We start from the raw sequence: 7,983 nt of genomic DNA on the forward strand, positions 1-7,983 counted from the left end.
ATTGGTCAACAGCTGCTCTCATACATTATTGATGGGGGTATAATTTGTGCAATCATTTTCGTGCGCGGTTTGGAAGGAGTTATTAAAATGTTTAATGCGCTTTCTGTTTGACCCCATCATTCTACTTCAAAGAATGTATTCAACATCTGGGAAAAATAGAGACATAAGGCTACGCCCTGGAGCATTGTTTATATTCACAAGAACACCCCCATTCCCTCCACTTTCCAACTATGTGATTTGGGGCAAATTACTTAACCTTAACCTGTGCATGTTTCTTCACTTGTATAATTGGTACTATTAGTACTTATGTCATTAGTTTGTCAGGAGGATTAAATGAGATAATACAAGCCAAGTGCTTAGCATGGTGCCTGAGCTGTGGTCAGCGCCCAGCTAAGGTTAGCAGCATATTCCCATTGACAATGAGGCTTCTGATGGCACATTAGTGGAAGGTCTCCTGGCATGGAAGAGAGTACCTGGGCATTGGGAAAGCACTGCTAGGCGAGGCTCAAAGTCCAGAGTAGACAGGAAAGAAGAAGAGTCTGTTTCTGAAGGGTACACCTCAATCGTAAGAGGAAAGGAAGCATAAGGCTCAGAGAGGGTCTGGAAAGACATGTAATAGTGGTTGGTGGAGAGGAAAGGGGGTCTGGGGATTCTGAGTTTTGTGCTTGGGGGAATATGCGAACCAATGAGCTCCAAGATTCCTGTCTGGCATGAGCCGCAGAGTCTCAGAGTGGATTCCCTAATTAATGCTCCCTTGATGTGGAAGTATTACTGGGCTTCCAGAACAAGCAGGCTAGGGAGCGAGGGCAGTAGAGGACAGGAGCGGAGCCGTACCATCTTGGTTGGCCTGGTGCTGGGAACAGGGTTGAATGGTTCTAAGATGACTCAGACATGTGCAGAGCCTTAGACCTAGCAACGGGACCCAGGAGCATGTACCTGACTTTGTTCTCAGCAGCTGTGTCTGCAGGTTAATTCATTGTCCGCACTTGAATTGGCCACAGATCTTTTGCATCCTATCTGCCTACTATTAGTGTTGTCATTGCTCATGGGCTCAGAATTTAAATGATGTCCTGGGCCGGAGAGCCTCTTCTTTCCAGGCCCAACCAGGCATCTACGTGGTGATGCATCTAGAATGGAGTTTAAGAAGTAAGCAGACACCGTACAATGTATTTTGTGTGCCCAGAAGTGGGTCTTGAAATTCCACCCTTCGAGACGCCTATGTTTGGGGATTCCAAAGTATCCCTGACATGTACATTAAATAATTATTTATTAACTCACACCTGTCTGAAGATGCATTTGATCCCGTCACTTTCCCCTCTGAACTGTGGTCTGTTTTGAAAGAGAGGGAGGGACTTGATGGGGAGGATGGAACAGAGGGCAGTTTCAGAACTTGTGCCTTTCAGCAAGGAAAGCCGGGTCTTAGATTGATGCCAAGGCAGGGGATTCCTGGCTGGCTGGTGAAGTGCACTGGACCACCAGAGGGGAGAAGAGAGTCTCAGCGATAAACCTGGCCAACTCTACAGGGTGGTCCAAGACTGACAGAACGCAGAGATCACAGGGCCTGGTGTCGGGGGATCTGCATTCCTGTCTCAACTTTGCAACTTAATAGCTCCAAGAAATGAGCTCCCATCCCTGACCCTCCTCCCTTTTCTCAGCCATAAAGGAGGGTCAGTCATGCCTGCCCCAACCTGTTTGTGTGAGGGTGGCTGTGCTTTGGAGAATATGCCCACTGCCTTGCTAGAATGCATAAAACAAGCGCGTTGTCTTATGATTACTATTGGAAATGTCCCCGTGGAGACTGGCCTCAGCTGGGTCAGTACGGAGCTCAGCCTGGACAACTGATGTGACAGACTGGCCCTGTAGCCCCCACTGCATGTCTCTCGGAGCCACACACAGAAGCACTTAAAATGACCCATTCATCTCTGCTGAGATCAAAACCTTAAAAAGAACAAGTTCAGCTGATAACAGGCTTCCTTCAGGGAGTTTCAAATGAACAATTCAGGGCCTGCTGATGCCGGGATAAGATGGACAAAGAAGTCGGGGTTCCGTTTCCGGCCTGGGGAACAGAGCCATCAGTGCAAGTGCCTGGGGCCCTAGGGAACAGTGTTTTTTTAACCGCCTACTCTGACGCCTGTCCACAGAGCCCTGATACATCCAAAAGCAGCCTCGCAGGCCAGCCAATCACATGCAGGACATGGCCTGTCCCGAGGGGAGCAGGTGTCTGTTGAAAGTGGACAGGATGTTGGAGACACAAAGGACTGATCCTGCCCATGAGGGAGGGAGGAAAGGTTCGGACACGTGCCAGGGACAATGCCCGATAGCATTTCCTAAGGGCAGTAGTGGTGTGAGCAGACAGAGTCCCCACCTGAAGTCACACCTGGTTCCAATCCCTATCCTGCCACTCTTAACTTTTCTCAGCCTCAGCTTCCTCACCCGTGAAAACAGAGGTGCGACTAGCAGTGTTCTTGGACCCGCTGTTGTTGTGAACAGTTCTTGTCTTATGGAGCACTGTGCCAGTAGCCCATCATTATTAAGGATACCCTGTTAGTCTCAGTGATACATTGTTAACGATTCAAGTGGGGGAGGGAGCATCTTTGAGGGGATGGGATTTATGTAGCCATCCTGTCATCAGGAAGCCTACTGACAAGTATCTCTAAAGAATTTTTGGTTGCAAATAATTGCTTGGTTTTACTTCAGCATCACAGGAATCACAGAACTCAGAGTCGGAAAAAAAAATGGATTAACCATCTAATTCAAGCAACTGATTTTACAGACAAGCTAAGATTCCATCTGATGTCTCTGCTTTGTGCAAGACTCCTGGCACAGACTAGGTGATCCGTAAGTACTTGTCAGACACAACTGAATTCATTCTCTGCCTAAAATGTAGCCAGTGCAGGGCAGGGACACCACTGAGCTGCATCGTGAGATGGAAAGAGAAAAATACAGGACCTGGGATTAAAGTGTGCAGGGGCTTTCCAGCAGTCCTCAGGTCTCTGAAATATTTCAAGTGCCTTTTAGAGAACACCATTCAATTGCATTCTTCTATAAGTAAAATAATGCATATATGTCTGTGTGTATGAAGTGTGTGTGTATCTCGGAAGGGGTTAGTGGGGAGAAAAAAGTAAAGCAATCCTAATTCTTGCCGGTTATGTATCCTGAGTTTTCAGCCAGTTTAGTGTAGAGGCACAGTTCTTTCTCTTGCTGTTGGGGAAAAAAAAAAAAACCTCGGTTGAAAGTTAAATAATTTCATATCAAAATATGACATATATATGTATTACATCTGCATGCGTGCATGTATGTATCTATCTCGTGTAATTTGCGTTTTTATTATAAGAGACTCTCCTTACTAGCTGCAAAATTAACCTTGAGCTTTATTGCAGGGCTTCAACATCCTCTTGCCTAGCTACTTCCTCAAATGACCTAGATACATTTTGATCCCTGAATAGGGATAGCATGCTGCCCTGGGGTAGATTCTGTATTAGAAATTATTCAGGAGGTCGGGGCCACTTGGCAAGAGTCTGCTGTTCTTGACTTACAGAGTTTGGCTTTCTCATCGGGGTTGGGGTAGGCGGGGGACATATGCACTAGGGTTATTTTATAAATACGTACGTAAGCCTTGTTATTTGGTAGAAACTTTTCTAAGTGCTTATAAATATTAACTTAATCAATCCTCACAACCACCATATAATTTGTTAATATTATCCCTATTTTATAGATGAGGCTAAATAACTTGTTCAAATTCTACAACAATTTAGGAACCCTTGGAAGAGTCCTCTGCCAAGATTAGCATCACTTTGAAACAAAACGAAACCTACCTGATGGCCTTTCTCTATTGGTGGGTGCTCTTAACTTTTAGGCGGCGTCTTACATCCCTTTCAGAATCTGATGAAAGCTATAGACCCCTTCCTTAAAAAATAAACATATGCTGATAAACTCATCTACATCTCAAAGCCATCCATGGAACCCAAGTTAAAAACCCTTTATGTGGCAGAGGAATGCATCTGTACTTTCTGCCAGCTTCTTTCCCGTGGGAGCCCCAAACCATAGAGACAGATATTCTGGAATCTGCTATCTGCTTTCTATGCCACATGTGCCTTCTATTTCAATTATTCTAGATTAGAAATCATCTAGGCAAAGTGATAATTATGGTGGTTATTTATGGAGGGCAGGATTCTTGGGTGTTTTCACATTCTGCGTGATGTATTTCTGCGATGTTCAAATATTCTCCTGAAGCATGTATCACTTTTATAATCAGAAATGGTATGAAATATTTTTAAAGAAAAAAGCCAAAATTTTTCATTATAGATATAATAAAAATGTGCAAAATTATGTACATACAAAGATATTAATGGCTGCTTTGCCTACAATCCTCCCAAAGGAGAAGCTAAATAAACTATGGGGCTTCCTTCAATGGATTGCTGTGTGGCTTCCAGAAAAACCTGCAAGGTAGCTGTAATGTACCATAACAGCCTCAAGATCCACCATCTGGAGAATAAAGCAAGATGTGGAATGGTGTAGAGCATGCTACAAGTCCATGGAGGCAAGATAAAGGAATATTGGTTGATGCATCTAATACCTCCCGAAGGATCAGAAAAACCTGGTGACAGCCACTGTCTCTGGAAAGCTAGAGCAGAAAAAAAATGGAGAATTATTTGCACTCCAGGCCCTTCCCTAGCTTTTAATTTTGTTCCATTTATGTATTACCCATTCAACAAGGAAATGATGTAAAAAAGAAAGGAATGTGAAAAGTCATCAAGACACCATTATCTGAGATGTGTCTTCATAGGACCTTGCACTGTCTGTCCTTCTGCGTGGAATGACTCTTTCTACCCCAACTCACGCTTTGGATCTGAGTTCAGTTGAAAGTTCCTCGTTAAAATCTTCCCTGACCTTCCCAACCAGGTCAAAAGAGCTGTCTGCTCTTGTAAATACCTCGTGCCTTTCTATCCAAACACTTCCCAGTTACAGTTTTCTGTACATTTCTACCATTATTTGATTCCCATTTGTCTCTTCCCTCTAGGCTTAAGCAACCTTAAGAGAAGCGTTTTGGGTTTGGCTCACCAGAATATCCATAAAATTTAGGACACAGTAGTGTACCTGGCATACTAGTACATAGTAGGTAAATAGTGAATGCGTAGGTGAGTAGACATCCCCGTCACCACCTCCATCACCCCCCCACCCCGTTTCTGCCAAGAGGTTCACAAACCTTCCCAAGTACTAACTACCTGGACCTCACAATTTCTTCAAGCTGTTCATTATACAGTTAGACAGCTCTCACGGTTGGAAATTTCAACCTTATTTGTTCATGTTGAGCTAAAATGAATCTTTGTGGCTTCTACCCCGGGATTTAATTCTACCCTTAGCACCACATAGAATGGAACTAATTCCCCTTTTTATATGGTGTTTCAAGTATTTGAGCATCTATGGTCTTCTTTTTACCTGATGACAAATTGTCAGGTGTTTTAGCCATTACTAGCTGTGACCTCCTTGAGGGTAGGGAGCGTTTCATAGTTATCTCTGTATCTCTAGCCCTTAGCTCAGCTATGTTATTTAAATAGAATCTGTTTTTTTTTTATATGGCATCTTTTATATTACTGACTTCTGAACATGCTCCACTTTGCCTATGTTCCTTTTACGGTACTGGCCAAAATTCTTAAATATCGTAGCTTCGGTCTTCCTAGTGCACCTCCTTTATTTCATTGCTTATACCTTTAGTAATGCCAGCCTAGCTTCCCTAAGTTTTAGGGGCAGCCATTGATGACACATAATGAGTCTTGTTTATGAGGCTTTCTTTTTTTTCCTCCTTTGCAGAGCTCCTGTCTGTACCTTAGACCACTCCTGTGTGTCCGATCTGATTTATTCAAATACTACATTCAACTGCTATTGTTGTAATGTTGGTTTGTTACTCAGACTTTCCAAAGGCGGACCAACAACTTCATGAAACCCCATGAGTTCCACACCAAGGATAATGCAGTTTAAAAATGCATCCACTTGGTTGTGGCAAATACTACCTGAGGCTGACTCACAGTGGGTTCAGATGGAACACCGTCTTCACCCAATGAGTATCTTCAGAGCAGAAAGAGAGTGGGTTTGAGTTGCAAGTGAGAATTTTAAAAAGGCCAACCTCTTTAATCCTCAACTGTCACTAGATCCATTCTCGAGGGCTCTCACAATGCTGAGTCTAAGCTCTTAGCACTAGAGGCTCCTGGGTAAATGTGAGCATGGGCACATCATTGCTAATGTGCACAGTGCTTGGCAGAATGCCATAAGGCCAATTCATCGAATGTAGCTTCTCTTTTAGCCAAGAACAAGAAGAGACCCAGTCAATCTCCAACACTGTAATAATTCCTCTATGGAGAACATGTCCTGACCTGGTAAAGGGATGCATGTGATGATTTAGTTTCTTTTCCCCATATTCAGCTTTCACGAGCTATATGACAAATGGGTAAAAGATCAGAGCATGCTGAGAACTAATGAACCAGAGGGAGAAATTCATTTAATGACTTAAGTGTGCTTTATCTAATGTGAAATGTAGGTCAATTCACTGAAAATGTATTCAAGGGGATTATTTGTCCTTAGCCTGGTTACATGGCATGTGCTACAAGATTCTGGCCCTGTGTGAAACAGAACAGACCCTGCTTGTCCCTCCCCATCCTTCTCCGTCTCTCCCCATCCCATCCTCCCTGCCCCCCACAGGGGGCAGGCGGCTAGCAACATCCGTCAATGCTTGTCTCAGTAGAAAAGACTGCATTTCAAACTATTCAAAAAATTGATTTGGGGCTCTTTATTACATTTCTTGAGGCATTGGAAAGATCTAAAACCTGAACACCTACACAGAAATTCAGATCTATTGCTGAGTTAGCAGCCGGTACAAAGATTAGGCAAGAAAAAGGGTATGTCATCACTCTGTGGGGCTAGCAGGCTATGTGTCTCCAGGCAAAGTCATCAAACACAGCAACCAGGGAGCACATCTTACAAAGTTTGGCTAGCAACTCTTAATTCTAGTTTAAGAAAGCCAAGACGGGAATCTTATGGGGCTCGTTGTCATCATCATCATCATCATCATCATCATCATCATCATCATTTTATTAAATGAAAATGAGAAACTGAACAGGCCAGCTAGCGTTGGTGTCCCATTGGCTTCATTAGCTTTTCTTACCTCTTAAAAGGTAAAAAAAACTAATTTGATTTGATTTGATTCAAATAGAATGTTCAGTTCTTGGTGCTAAAAGACAGGCCAGGAAAGCAATTTGATTAAAGATTTGAACAAAGACTTGAGACGTTTGCTTGTTCAAAATAGATGTTCATGAGATACATATTTTGCAAGGAAGAAATTTGGGGGAGGGGGTTAGTTCACATTGATAGAATTTGTGGTTTAGCCAGCCGTGTGAAAATCTTGTGGTTGTCAAAAATCACTTTTCTGCCTTGGAAAAGAAAAACAAATGGAATTGTTTTTTTCCTTTTCTAATTTAAGCTTAGGGTTAATTTGAGAAGGAAGATGTAGGGAAATACTAAGACACATTCACTTGGCATTGTGTGCTTAGCAAGTAAAGCCAAAAATTTCATATTTTCCCCAAACCAATTTCATCTCCAAGACAATGAGAGACGTGGCCTTTTTATGATTCTGTAAATTCCAATGAATTGTACAGAAAAAGAACATTACTTTTGGGTTGTTTATTTTTTGTTGTTGTTGTTGTTGTTGTTTTGTCTCTCTAGTAAAAGAACCAAACTGCTCTGGTTAAATGACTTCTCCTTGTCTCCTTTATGGAACATTTGTATAAAGCCATGGAAAACCCTAGAAAAGTCTTCAGGTTACTTCTTTTTTTTTTTAACGTTTATTTATTATTGAGAGACAGAGAGGCAGGCACAGAATGTGAGCAGGGGAGGGGACAGAGAGGGGGGGAGACACAGAATCCAAAGAGTGCTCCAGGCTCTGAGCTGTCAGCACAGAGCCTGACGTGGGGCTCGAACTCACAAACTGTG

The sequence above is a fragment of the Puma concolor genome, chromosome B3 (assembly GCF_028749965.1).
Source record: "Puma concolor isolate L17-30 chromosome B3, mPumCon1.1.hap2, whole genome shotgun sequence".
Lineage (NCBI taxonomy): Eukaryota > Metazoa > Chordata > Mammalia > Carnivora > Felidae > Puma > Puma concolor.